The following is a 14,595-nucleotide window of genomic DNA, read 5'->3' on the forward strand; positions in this document are numbered from 1 at the left end:
TAAGCTAATATGGAAAGTTCGCTAGCAAGTTAGCTATGGCTAAGATGGGGAGTCTGTTTGGGGAATGTGTTGTGTTTGGGCGCATATCGCCATCTAGCGAGGCGGAGTAAAACATTAAGAAACACTGTCATAGGCCAAAGTATTAAACTTTTTCAGTTTCAGGACCACTTAACTAACCCTAGCTAAAAAAAAAAAAAGATTAGACCTACTTCAACAGTAGCCTATAATTAGTCTCCACAATAGGCCTACTCACTGAACCACCTTGCTTATTGTCTTTGCACTTTGCTTATTGTGTGGATTCATACTGTATGATTTAAACTGGCAAATCTTACATAGACAGTGTTGCAGAACTGTTTTTACATACAAGTTGGTTCAATATTGCAAACAACTCATCTATATTATATTTTACCACGTCTGCTCGCGGACTACTTGGGATAGCTTGCGACCACCAGTGATCCCCGACCACACGAAACGCTGGTCTACTTAATATGACAGTGGTCCAGTCAAATCTTTTACTGTCTATGGTCAAATCCCAGTCGAGCTATAACTGTAGCTCGACTTACCTGTGCATGTAAACATACTGACTGACAAAAAATCAGAATGAGTAATTATAACAGACGAGTAGCCTTGTGGACACACAATATTGTTGGAAAATTGAGATGTGTGAAACACTATTTGACTCAAATGGTAATCAGAAATAATTTGTTATAAAAAAAAGACTAAAATGTGTTGACTAAAACTGACTAAGACTAAGATACCTTTAGTTTTCTTTTGACTAAAACTAGACTAAAATGACGAGACTTTTAGTCGACTAAAACTTGACTAACAAAAATGATATTTGAATGACTAAATATGACAAAGACTAAAAAGGACATTTCGTCACAAGACTAAATTAAAAATAGGTGACAAAATTAACACTATAATTAAGACATTGTATTGACGCTCTATTTGTTGTAGGCTATTCATGGACTGCTGCTGTTCTGTTCCGTTCTGCTGCTTGGCGTTTTCTAGCCTAACTTGCCTCTGCTAAGGCCATGTCGTTTCCTCAGCGTGCAACAGATTGTTGCCGACTATCGTCAGCCGAAGGGTACCCAGATAGCAAAATGTATTTGGCCTGGATCCGACCCAGATCCACCTTCAGATCTGGGCCGGATCCGCAAAACGGACCCGGGCCGGTGTCTTTTGGCACAACGGGCCAATACCGTTCCGCATCCGTTTTCATGATCTGGCCCAGCTCTGAACCGGATGTGTTTTTATTTGGCGGATCCGGGCCAAATGTGCAAATTATCTGGGGCCAGATCACCAGATGATCGATGGGGGCCAAAGATCCGACCAGATCCGAAGATGTTTGATAGTGGCGATTGCGGCCCTTATTTGGGCCAAATGTGCACTTTATCATAATACATCATGGGCCAGATCCGACCAGATGAGTATTTTCACAACAGCGGTTTTAAAAGCAGTTGGAAATATCAAATTTATTACCTTGAGAAAAAAAGGGAGCTAAGCCTTCATATACTTTTTGATAGTGGCGATTTGGGCCAAAAATGACTTTGGACCAGCCTCATTTTACATCTGGCAGTCAATGTCACTAACAAATCAAAGGAGTTACAGTATTTGTTCAGAATCAAGCTTTAAAAAGTTAAGATTGTCAAATGTATAAAGGATTACTAATAAAGCTTTTTAAACAGTAACATCCTATACCCCTAGTTGAACTCAGTAGCCAGTAGTTTGATCATGTATATTGAGTGTTAATTTATTCCAAGATGTTGATAATTTATCTAAAAATCAAAACCTTGTACTAATGTATTTCAGAAAAGAAGCACAAATTCAAAATTTTACTTATTTTATTAAATTTCATTTATCACACACACTTTCCCTCTCAATTTATTACACATAGGGCTGGGACAACGCGTCAACGTAATTGATGACGTCGACGCAAAAAATATGTTGACGCAAAATATGCGCGTCGATTCATTAAGCATAATGTGTGCCGCTAAATATTTTGAATTTTATACCTTCAGTGTTTCCCATACGTTGACTAATCTGTGGCTGGGGGCCACGAAATCCTTAAGCTGTGCTTTTTACGCACGCAGCCTTTCCTTGCCCCGGCCACTCTCTCTTGTAACAAGCCCGCTGCTCCTCCTCTGCATGTGCATTTAACAAAATATTCACGATTGTTGAAGGATTGTTGTTGCAACATAGAAGCATTGCATAGAACACGGTGGGCTAAATTGCTATTAAATCCGCTTAGCATCGTGACCATGCTGCGTAAATTTGTTCAAAACTGCTGCATTAAAGTTAACTCTGGTCTCACTCTCACAACATAGTAGCCTACATTGAGGAGACCAAACTAAGTTAAGTTATGCAATCAAGCAGTATCTCAAAGCTAACGTTACTGTTCGGATGTCAAGTTTAGCATGCTTACTTACATCATCTGCTTGTCAATTTCGTTACTCATGTAGGGGTCATTTTATTGACTCTGAATGTTTGCAAAATCACAATGTAAATGGAAAAGTGTTTTCCAAGACTCAAAAGTGCGTGTCCCAAGGAGAAGTACAGTAGGCTACGAACCGTTATTTGAACTAACTACGTTATGAATTGCATTCACACATCAGCAGCGTTTTAAAGGTGTTAATGTTAATTGCAGGGATTCCCTCACGAACGTCGTCTTAAAGTGAGAGGCACTCAATTAGACCTACTGAACTGAACTGAATGCTACCTCTGACTAAGAATGCATCACTTTGCACTTGTATAGTCTTTTATTTTGGAATCTTAGAGCAATAAACATATATTAAGGAATTCATGTTTTTTTTTTCATTCAGATATTTAAATCAACATGTATAAGTTGCTATTAGTCAATTAATGGGGAGATAATCGAATTGGACTGAAAAAATGAATCGTTAGATTAATCGATGCATCGAAAAAATAATCGCTAGATTAATCATTTAAAAAATAATAGTTTATCCCAGCCCTAATTACACACACATATGTAGCATGCACTGGGTGGTGGGTGGATCTTGTCCTTACTGCCCCTGTTGAGACAAGAAAGGCAATCAGCACACATGACAATCCTTGGCTAATGCTTCCTGTACAAAAATGACATGACTCAACATTATCAAGATAGTTAATGATTTGAGTTGAGTTGAATTTGAGAATGAATGATTTGTGATGCAGTGTGTAATGCTTCCACTAGGTTGGAAATGTAAAAATCTTGTTTGAGAAAGATGACGAAAGATGAAAGAAGTCTTAGTCTTGGAACAAGAAAATTTGAAAAATGTGAAAATGGAGGGTACAAATTAGAAGACAAAGTGGAATGTCTATTTCTATCCCTGTTCAAACAATTTGAGCAAAAAAAAAACCCCAGCGTTCCACATTCAGCTTTTAGAGAGACAGTTATCTTTGATTATGAGTGCACCACCGGGGACTCGAATTTCCAAATGACGATTGTCCCGTCATACGAACGAGAATTTTAATCCTGATAACACCTTTATGTAATATATTTTGTTTTTTGAGTTTTAAATGTCAGAAACATAGGTTAAACAGTGCTACAAGACTTAACACTTACCTTACTGAAAGGGAGGATTGCAGACAGGGCACGCCAGTCACGCCACCTGAACGCCTCGGTCCTGGGACTGAAGAGACGGGGGCGGAGGGAGAAGGCATGATTCATTTGATACTTGGATACACGCCTAACTGTATAAAATCATTATTTTAACATACAAACACGTATCTCACTACATAGAACACATCTCAATTATTTTCTGGCTTACAGAGTACATGGATAAAATGAACATTTCATTAACCCATGCTTGCCCCTAAAGCTAACGTTAGCTAATTGTCCAAGACCAGTTTAAAGTAGCCATTAACATTATATGAAAGCAAAAATAATGTCACGTTTTCAGAGATCGGACTCAGGTTCAGATATGACAAACACCCAGAATTGACTCAGAGGAGATTTATTAACCCTCCTGTTATCCTTGGGGTCAATTTGACCCCAAGCAACGTTTAACATCATAAAATATATGGTTCACTTTTTTTTTTGCTTCATGTTTCATGAATTTTCCTCAATTGAAGGGTACACCAGAGTTAGCATGAAATTTGTACAATAATATGTTTTTAATGTCCTATACAAATATTTTGTCCTTTGATGTTCCTTGGGGTCAGTTTGACCCCAGCTGTATGAAACATAGGATACATGAATATTTGACACATTATGGATATTATTTGAATAGTATGAGAACATATTGTTATTATCATTATTACATACACAAGTACTTATTACATATAAGTCATTTTGGCAGGACTATAAGTCAAAAGGGGAAGCAACAGCAAGCATTTGGGCTGCTGACACTGGATGGGCAATATTGCCAGCCAGGGTTCCAAGGTTCATAAAGGGGGTGTAGGGGGCTGTTTTGTAGGGCTTTTGGTGGTGGCTATTACACTCTTGTTAAGTACCTGTCACAAAAAAACTGGGTAACAATATGAATTATAATCATTTTCTGAGGGTTTATTTAGCTGAGGATAAAGAGTGTCAGTAAGATTTGAGGATAACACAAGGGTTAACAAGAGACAAAAAACAGAGCTTCCACAGTCCTGAGGGTAATCCACAGGGAACACACTGGACCAATCTTCAACAGAAAGCAGTCTTCAGAAAAAAGCACAAAAAACAGTTCAGAAAAAAGTCGTAGAAGGCAAAACCCCAGCAGGAGAACAGGGCACAGGCAACTGGACACTCCAGAGAGGGTGAAGGTGAAACACAAAAGGCAATCCTCCTTCACGGCAGTAGGCCAGTCTTCATTCACCGGCAATAAAACACAGGCAGGCAAAAAACAGAAAAAACTTGGCGGCAAAAGTACAAAATCTTCAGGCAGAGAACACAGTCGATGAAACATCAGGCAGAGGTCAAAACCAGGCAGGCAAAAACTCGCAGGCAGGCAGGTCGCACTCGAGAACTGCTACGAGAAGACGGAACGTTCTGACAGGGAGGCAGACTGGTAATGGGGATTTTAAAGCTGAAATTGCGATTAGATGCAGGCTGATTGACGCTGATTGGTAGGCAGATCAGAGACACCAGTGGAAGCAGGTGAGAACCAGGAGTAGACAGAGGAAGGGCAGAGACTCAGACCGACAGCAGTGGTACACAACAGCTCCTGCAGAGGGGGACAAATAGACAAAACACTAGGAGGACAAACCACAAACAGAGAGTCTGACAAATAATGTATTTCATTCTAATATAGTTGAAGCAAATAGGCTTACCTGAAACAAATCAAACAAACTCTTCTTTTCACTAGCTCTCGTGTTCACCAACCGCTTCCGTTAATGTCTAACTCAGCTCTGGCGGCGGTAAGGCAGTCGACGAAATCGTAGAACTAAAAATTTGCACTTCCGTTTCACGACGGCTGGCCGTATCAGTTGTGACTGTGCTTCCCGCCCCCTGGTGTCTGATCCGGGTCAATGTCTCCATCATGACAGTAAAACAGAGGTGACAGTTACAATTTGTTGGGTTGCGGTGCATGTGTCTCTGTGTGTGTGCATGTTTGTATGTGAGAACGAGCATGTACGTGTATGTGTGTGTATTCTGCCGCTTTTGTTTTGTTTAGTCAATGTTAGTGTTTAACTGCTTGTGTTTGTTAGTTATTGTGCTGTCTACATGCTGGCTCCGCTTTGCTGGTGGCTACGCTTGGGTAAATGTGTAGAAGTCATTTGGTGCTAAATCCTTTTGCTTGTGTGCTGTGGTGTTTCTTTATTTGCCTTGGTTTGCTGCGGGTTTTTGTTTGCTTATAATTTCTGTAATTCCTATTATTTTGTTTAGTAATTTTCTTTTATTGATCCCTTGAAGGACGGGATAGTGCACCAAGTGGTTTGTATACATCCGGTAAGCTCAATCCAGTTAACCTGTCAGCCTGTTGTCTCTATGACCCTGTTTACACGAGCATGTGTATTTTTATAAACAAAGACATTTCCCTACGTTTGAGCCTTTCATTTAGACGCAAACGGAGAATTCGCCCCGTAAAACGGTTATCCAAAAAAAACTCCAGCCAAAGTGTTTTTTTTTGAAAACTCTGTTTATGCGTTTGGTTCTAAACTGTGGTAAACGGAGTTTTGGGCAGCCAACGTCACAGTATGCGACAGAAGTACACCAAATGTGCGACCAATGTTTACATTTACATGTTCTCACGTGCGACTTTTCAGGGTTTTGATTGGTTAATGTGAGCTTGAGTTTATTGTTAGACTGCCACTGTGGTTTGGCGTGCTCATGACAGCATGTATGTACACGGGTTCGTGTAAACACATTTTAAAAATAAACGGTCTTGTGTAAATGCAGTTTTATTTGCAAACGTACAGTAGATGGCCAGATATTCGTTTTGGAAAATACTCTGCTTCGTGTAAACGTAGTCTATGTGTTGCGTAGCCTGAACTGTTGTGAATGTAGTGGGGCCACTATTAGTACCATTTTACTGTGAATTGCTAAATTATTGAGAAATTAAAATAATAAAACTTTGTATGGATTATAATTCTGCCTCCGCCTGTCCTTCAGACTGCCTGCCCTGCCTAATCTTCTAAAGGTAGTAACAATAGAGTTTGATGCTCAGTTCTCGGTCCTGTCACATAGGCTTTCATATTCATTCCAACAAAAGTCATTGTTCGTGCTGCAGCAGGAAAACTGCCTTTGTCCGTGACAGATGCGCTGCACTCTGTCACAATGCTGGTCCTGGAATTTGATTGCCTTGTTTAGATGACTGTAGAAAGGGAATTTGAGTTATATCTGCCATTCATGCAACAGATCTAACATGGTTAGGCTATACTTCTCATTTCAAGCAGTGAGAATAACTAAAATGTTGCTTTTACAGACAAAGATCGTAGCCATTATTCTCAAACTATTTGCATTAAGTCTACATTGAACATATGAAGATCTATTGAGAACACCAAATCCATATTTCCTGTTATTTTGGTGAAAGTAATGTAAACATAGTGTAATGCCTAACAATTCAAAGACCGTAATATTGTAATGTAACAAATTACTTGAGATGACAGTAACAAGTAATAAATAATGCATTACGCTTTTGAAGTAACTTGCCCAACACTGGAAGGCTACAGTAGCCTAACTAATGTTAACTAGCATTACCAACCTCCCTGCAAAACTCACCACAACTTTGTAGGTCTTGTCCCTCATGCTGTCCCTTACAAAACCCACAAGCTGACCCTCGGACACACAACAGTCAATATTAATAACTAGATGTACCGCAGAGAGGTACAAAATATGACCTCCGCCAGTCCAGTTCAGCACCTTTTTTTCCACAAAAATCACGCTTGTTAAATTGTGTTCCTACTTTGTTTCTTTTTTGTGTGTTTGTAATTGAGTGTGTGCAGAGTGTGTGGTTGTTTTTGTGTACATGTGTTTTGTGTGTGTTTTGTTTGTGTGTGTGTGCGTATGTGTGTGTGTGTGTGTGTGTGTGTGTGTGTATGCGTGTGTTTGTGTATGTAGGTGTGTTTGTATGTGTGGGCGCATGTGTGTGAGGGTGTGTGTGTGTGTATGTGTGTTTATGTGTTTCTGTGCGTGTGCATGTTTGTGTGTGTCGTGTGTGTGCATGTATGTGTGTGTCCATATGTAGTGTGTGTGTGTGTGTTTTTACGTGTGTGTGTGTGTGTGTGTGTATGTATGTGTACATAAATAAAGCAAATCAGGGAACCACCTACTCTTTGCAATAAGTGCCATGGGATCTTTAACAACCATGGTGAGCAGGGCTCTCAAGTTTTGAAGTTTGCAAGGAGTGAGACTTTGTTTCTCAGGGGGGAAGGGGCGTGGCATTGGCACAGTACCACGCCCCCTCCCCCCTGATCAAAGTACATGAAAGTCCTACGTCTGCTTGAACTACTCGTGGCTCCACGCCCCCTCCCCCCGATCAGACCCACCCTCCCCATGTCCCATCGACCCAGCTTCATGAGAGAGCACAAATTCCACTCACTCTTGAACAGTGGTGGTTCTGTCCGTGTGTGTGTGTGTGTGTGTGTGTGTGTGTGTGTTTATGAGTGATGTTGTGTGTTGTGGCAAAAAAAGTGTTTTGATGATTTGAAAAGATTTTGATGCCTTGATGACTGATACTGGGGGCTCCCATTTAAAGCACTGTGGTTCAATGTCAGCCATTTTCACAGTCAAATATTCTTGTTTGCAGTAAGGGACTGTGCAATATTTACCGGTCGTCAGGGGGGGGAGGACCTAAGGGACCGTTCGTTATTTATAAATGGGGCCACCGGAGGGATTTTGAGTGCTTCAATCAAAAGTTGCATGACCCTCCCCTGCCTGCAAGAAAATTTTCAACGACCCTCCAGCAGTCTTTTTAAATAAGACATGACCCTCCCCGGCCAATCATCAATACCTTCCGCCCACGCTATAAAGCACTATGTAAACACATCGACTTAAGCAATTGTTCTAAACTCACCCTCTGCTTTCTGATCTTACACATCACACTTCACCAAGATGGTGGCCATTTCAGTAGATTTACTCACTAACATTGTTGTGGAAACACAATAAGCATGGAAACTAAATGCACACTTCCTGCAACTGCATTAGCCTACTTGAAATAAGTTACTCCTCTGGTAAGTATTCACATGAAATAAAACAATAAAGCATTGAGACCATTCAACAAAGCACACTGGGTAATAACAAATTCAACACATGAACTTGTTGCTATGGACTCGTCTCTAGGCTTCCTCAGTCATTGTAAAGCTGCCGAAGCTGAACATTATCCAAAACTCAATTTCTCAGACGAGCGTCAATTTGGGAGCTTGCTACACTCCTTCCTTCTCAAATGACTTGAAAAGGCTGTTTGCACAATTTCACAAATAATCACCGATAAATACCTAACATGCCAACTTTTTCCGGGTTTAGGCCTATCATTTTGACTTTTCCCCACTGTCTTGCCGTTTTAATATTTTCCCGTAGAATATCCCATATTACTGTAATACTCTCACATTAGTTCTGCATTCTGGCCTGTCTCTGTGTTGTCCTGTTGTTACCCCTTGCCCTCCCAGAGAAACAGATGTATTCAAATCATCGTTTTGCTTGCTTGAATGCGAACTCAGAGTGATGTTAGCCTACAGTAGGCCTATTTAAGTTAACGACGTGGTCGTGAGAGCACGATTCATTGGCGCTTGCAGTGTTCGGCCGTAGGCTATGTCTACGTGCGCACCTGAGAGCCAAAGAAATCCCCCTGTATATTCACTCCAAGTTGGCCTACCATAACTTACCAACTCTACACTGTAGACCATAAACTGGCTATTTATATGACCAATGTATTTGTTCAACTTTATGAAGCAGAATTACGCACTGCTACTTGGAACGTAGCACATTTTTGTTGGCAGGAGAGAGAATGACAGCGATTAACAAATTGCACTTGTTGCTGGTTACCAATAAATAGGGCCTACTATATATTTTTTTGCAAACAACAAAAACAGAAAGGATGGAGACAGCAAAACTAGAGATGGGCAGGAACAAGGTCAATTGGTAGAAATGCTTGTCAAAACGTTAGGAGCTGGATGTGTGGATGAATGAAGCACAAGTATGCTTTATAAGCATGCACACTGTTTAAAGTTAGGCTACACGGTAAACTACAAGTAAACCAAAGTTAAATTTATCTTTTTTAGGGCTGGATAAAGTTGACCAAATGGATAGGCTGTTAGGCGTGAATAAAGTAGGCTACTTTGTTGCTCCAACCCTTCCAACGTTAATGGGGACGGATGTTGACATTTTCCGTATTTTGCGTGAGAAACCCGGGAAATCTCCCTTGTTTTCATTGTTCAATGTTGACAGAGCTATGGAACGAAAGAGATCGTTATAGCGACAGAAATCAACAATCAAACAAGCCACTTTGATTTTTTTGCTGTTTTCATTAATACAAAAGATGGGTGACCCCCCCTCCTAGACAAAAAAAAGTTAGGTGACCCTCCCCTCAGCAAAGAATAAAAAGACATGACCCTCCCCTATTTTCCTCCGGTGACCCCGTTTATAAATAACGAACGGTCCCTAAGAGAATTTTTTAAGCTTTAGGGGAAGGCCCAGGAGAATTTTTTTGGCCTGGGGGATTTTCCTGATCCACGATATTTTTTTTCCCTGATCAATGATCCGTTTTCGATATTTTAAAAGGTTTGTAGAACAAAACATGATTCACGTCTCTTTGACAGAGTGGGCGAGTCCAAAAAGTCGCAACCCTACCTGAATCTCCCACAACCCCCCTCGTAAGATTGCAGGTTTTTAAACATGGCGTCTAGCAGTGTTGCGCGGTCTGCCCGAAATTAAGCGGTCGGGTTATGAGTCATAAACAAAATATTTTAATGATATTTGGGTCATTTGCGGGCGAGTCAGTTAAAATTAATTAAATATATATTTTCTACAAATAGGCCTACTTAAAATATCACGAGAAGGCTAGCATCAATACAGTAAAACATCAATACAGTAAAGTCAACAGTAAAGAAGCTGAAGATGCGAGTTAAAATAATAAAGACACCCCTTCAGGAAAAGCGATATAGGCTATGGGAAATATTGGGAAAAGTTCTTAAAGAAGATGACAGTAGTACAAGTTATGGTCTATGTAGGCCTACTTCTTGCGAAGCCATTTAAAAGTATGACAGCCAAAACGGGTAGCCTGCAGGAATAAATGTAATGGCACAGACTACACAGCCATATCTACCGGTATGTATAGGTTCGCGCATGCATAAAAGTTACCTTAGTTCGTTGTGTTTGTGACTTTAAACAGTGAATGTGCTTTAGTAAAGCTTTGTGCTTCATTCAGCATTATAAACCAATTCTTACGCTAACGTTTTAACCAGCAATGTATCTCTCTTGTCTACCTTGCCTCACCATTTCTTTTTTCGAAAGAAAGATGTATGTCGATGGCCTTCAAATCTTATCCTAGTGTTCTAATCCTTGGTGGTTGTGTGCGTGCTTGCGCTCTTATTCTCATTCTCTCTTCTGCGCAAACATTATGTCCTGCATGCCTACTGTGTGTAGTTCTACTGCATAAAGTTTCGCAAATAAATTAGTTTGTTTTACAGAAATGGCCTGCTGTCACACTGCATGCAGGTTATAACCAAAAGCACACATTTTGTAAATAAGCAGGTCGGATCGCGGGTCGGGTATAATTTTGTATTCATTTTTGTATAATTAATATTCGCGGTCCAAGTTGCGGTCGGGTTGATTAAAACATCGGGCGACCACGGGCCGCTTGTGACCAAACCCGTGCAACACTGGTGTGTACCCGTGTGTGTGTATGTGTGCTTATGACATTTGCTGGCCGTTTTAACCTTGTAAACGTCATTTTTCGACCAGTTTTATTTGATTCACGTAGGGGGGGGGGGGCCTAGGAGAATTTTTTTGAGCCGGGGAGGCCCCTGGAAAAAAAAATTGACAAGGGGGTTGGGCCAGGCAGAACATTTTTAACCCGATCGTCTGGCGACCGGCCCTCCCCCCTGCTAAATATCGTACAGTCCCTAACAGCCAAAAAAAAAAGTACAATTTTGGTCATGGTGATTATGTAGGTATGAATTTAAACAAATGTGCATCCCAGTCATGGCAGACTTTGGGGTCATAGGGCTCATCTACACATACCCAACCCCACTCCCTCCAAATCAAATTGTCATTATCATTATCACAATCATTATTATGTCTATATTGTTATACATGCACTTTCACTTAAATGTTTTGTGACATGCACATCAGAGGACTGCTTTATGAATGTAATATATTATTAGTTTCATTGCTTTTGCATGGTTGCATGATGCTTGCATAAGAAAAGAAATACTTCTCAAAACAGCAACAATTATATGGGTGCTATTGTTTTTGTCACAGTCCGGCCCAGAATCCCCACTTAGTCTGTGATCTGTCTGTGCCTCTGCTGTTCCTGGACTCCATTCCAGGTCTGTGATCTGTCATGCCTCTGCTGTTCCTGGACTCCATTCCAGGTCTGTGGTCTGAGTACAGTGTCCCGGTCACTGCAATAGGACATGGGGATTGATATTTGTTTGGTGGCTTTTGGCCACAGGGAAGAGTGCCACCTACTGGCCAGCCACCAACACTACTTCCAGCAGGAACCTACTCTTTCTTATCCAAGTACCAACTAAGCCTGCTTAGCTTCAGTAATTCAGCAAAGTCAGGGTATCTGTTGGTCTGACTGCTGGCTAAAAACAAAAGGTGAACGGCATATATGGTTCTAACAGTCTCACTGAATTGCATTATGCAAACTCAATTCTCACTGGTATCTGCTAGACAACACGTACCAAAACATGATTAGTTCATAGATTTCACATGTAACATACATTTTATACAACCCCACCCCCATCTTGCCTGTTCATAATTCTGAGAAATTCTTGAATTGTATGCATGTGTGTGTGCGCCTGTGCTTGTGGGTGTGCCTGTGTGTGTGCATGTGCACGCATGCGTACATATGTCTACTGTGTGTGTATGTGTCATACGTATAATTACTGTGTGTGAATATCTGTTTATGCACATGTGTGCATATGGATTGGGTTAACATGACCCCTGGAGGCAAACATACGCAAAAATTGTTTGTCCTAAGCCCTACGGTTCTCAAGATATTCACAGAAAACTCTGGTGTACAGTCACTATATGGCCCCCCATGAACGAAAGTCCACGGAACTTGGCATGCATTCAGAGGGTGTCATAATGATCCTACACTTTCAATTTTGAGCAGTTTTGACCATGTAAGCCAGAGATATTGTGATTACAACACCTAATTTGTTGCTTTTTAATTAACTAGGTGGCGCTATACATGAAATGAGTGGTAATGGGATGGGTTGACATGGCCCTTTTAAGACCAACATACAAAAAAAAGGTGGTCCTCCTAGGCCCTACGGTTCTCGAGATATTCACAGAAAACTGTGTCCAGCCACCTACAGGCCAGTTGGTGTACAGTAACATAAATTAATTTATTGTATGGCCCCCTATTAACGGAATTCCACAAAACTTGGCATGCATTCAAAGGGTGTCACTGATCCTACACTTGCAATTTCGCGCAGTTTTCCATGTTAGGTCATAGATACCTGCAATTACAACACCTCATTTTTAGTTTTTCGTTTTTAACTAGGTGGTGCTATACATGAAATGAGAAAGGTGGTTCTCCTAAACCCTACGGTTCTCGAGATATTCACAGAAAACTGTGTCCGCCCTACCCTCCTTTCGGGGGTCCAGTCCAGTGGGGGAGGCTACAGATCTAAACAAAAAACAATGGTTTCATGCTATCCACGTGGGGCTACATGCCCACCAAGTTTCGTGTACCCCGGTCTTTCAGTGTTCCGGGAATTCTTGATGGAAAATTCGCCATGCGAAAAAAATAAAATAAAAAAAATCTGACACAACCTAAATAAATATATTTAATAACATTCTATGTGTAAATATATTTAATACAATTCTATGTGTAGGCCTATATGTGTATTCTTTGTGAACATTTGCCTGTGGTGTGTGTGTGTGAGAGAGTGAGTGCATGGCCGGATTAACATGACCACGGGCCCTGGGCACAAAATCGGAATGGGCCCCCCCTCCCTCCCCGCATGGACGCACGCATGTAGGCAAATAGCCTACAACCTCACACTCGCGAAGGGCACCGAATGTTACAGCGCATATATACCCTCAATCTAACAGGCTAGAGATATGTTTTTTTTTCTCATGGATTACTATTTTGAAAAATTTCAAAATTCCTTTGGAAGTAGGCTGAAATTTGGTAGGCCTAATGGGACTTGTACGCTGACAAATTTGGGGGTTTCTCCCCCGAGGAATTTTTTTGAATTCTGGCAACTAATTGGACGTTTTTCACGCAATTGTAGACAGAAACTTCAAGTTTCAGTCAAGCTGCCAGCGTCTGGCTCATCCAAACCACACTGCATGCTAAGGCTACGTGAAACAAACACTAACATGGAACTTGGACATCACAGTAAATGAGGATACCTAAATAAATCTGCACTGATAAAGGGTTTAACTGACAAAAATCAATGTCGTTTGTGTAGGCTATCATCTAGAAACAACAACAAAGTATTTCTAAGCAGCCCATCGGCTGTAGCCTACTAGTTGTGCTTTGGGGTGCAAGTGGCACTCACGTTCCGTCTTACCTGCTGATCCAGTAATAGATATCTTTACGTTTTGGCGAGACGAACCTAAAAGGTGGTCATATTCATAGCATGTAAGCCTTGTCAGCATTAAATTGTAACCTATACCAGGCACGAATGCACTCGCTCCATGCATAAAATTCCACTAAATTATGCATGTGCTTACTGCACTACACTCAAAACTTAATTTAGTGTCTCTACCTCTCAAAAATGTAAACATAAGCAGTTTTCATGTTTATGGCTTGTTGAAGTGTGGACTAACTGCTCAATTGTATTCGAGAAACCGCTAACCACATGAGCTAAAATTACATCTCGACATGACTAATAGCCTAGTCTTGATGTTATGAAATATTCCGACGTGCTAGCTTGCCCTCACTCACTGACCGTGTCAGTGTAGAGCTGACGGCAGGTGGCCTTTGTGAAGGCAGCTACAGACACAGTTTTTGACGTGATTGAACATTTTGATCGAAAGGGTTGCAC

Source organism: Alosa alosa, chromosome 2 (genome assembly GCF_017589495.1).
Source record: "Alosa alosa isolate M-15738 ecotype Scorff River chromosome 2, AALO_Geno_1.1, whole genome shotgun sequence".
Taxonomy (NCBI): domain Eukaryota; kingdom Metazoa; phylum Chordata; class Actinopteri; order Clupeiformes; family Clupeidae; genus Alosa; species Alosa alosa.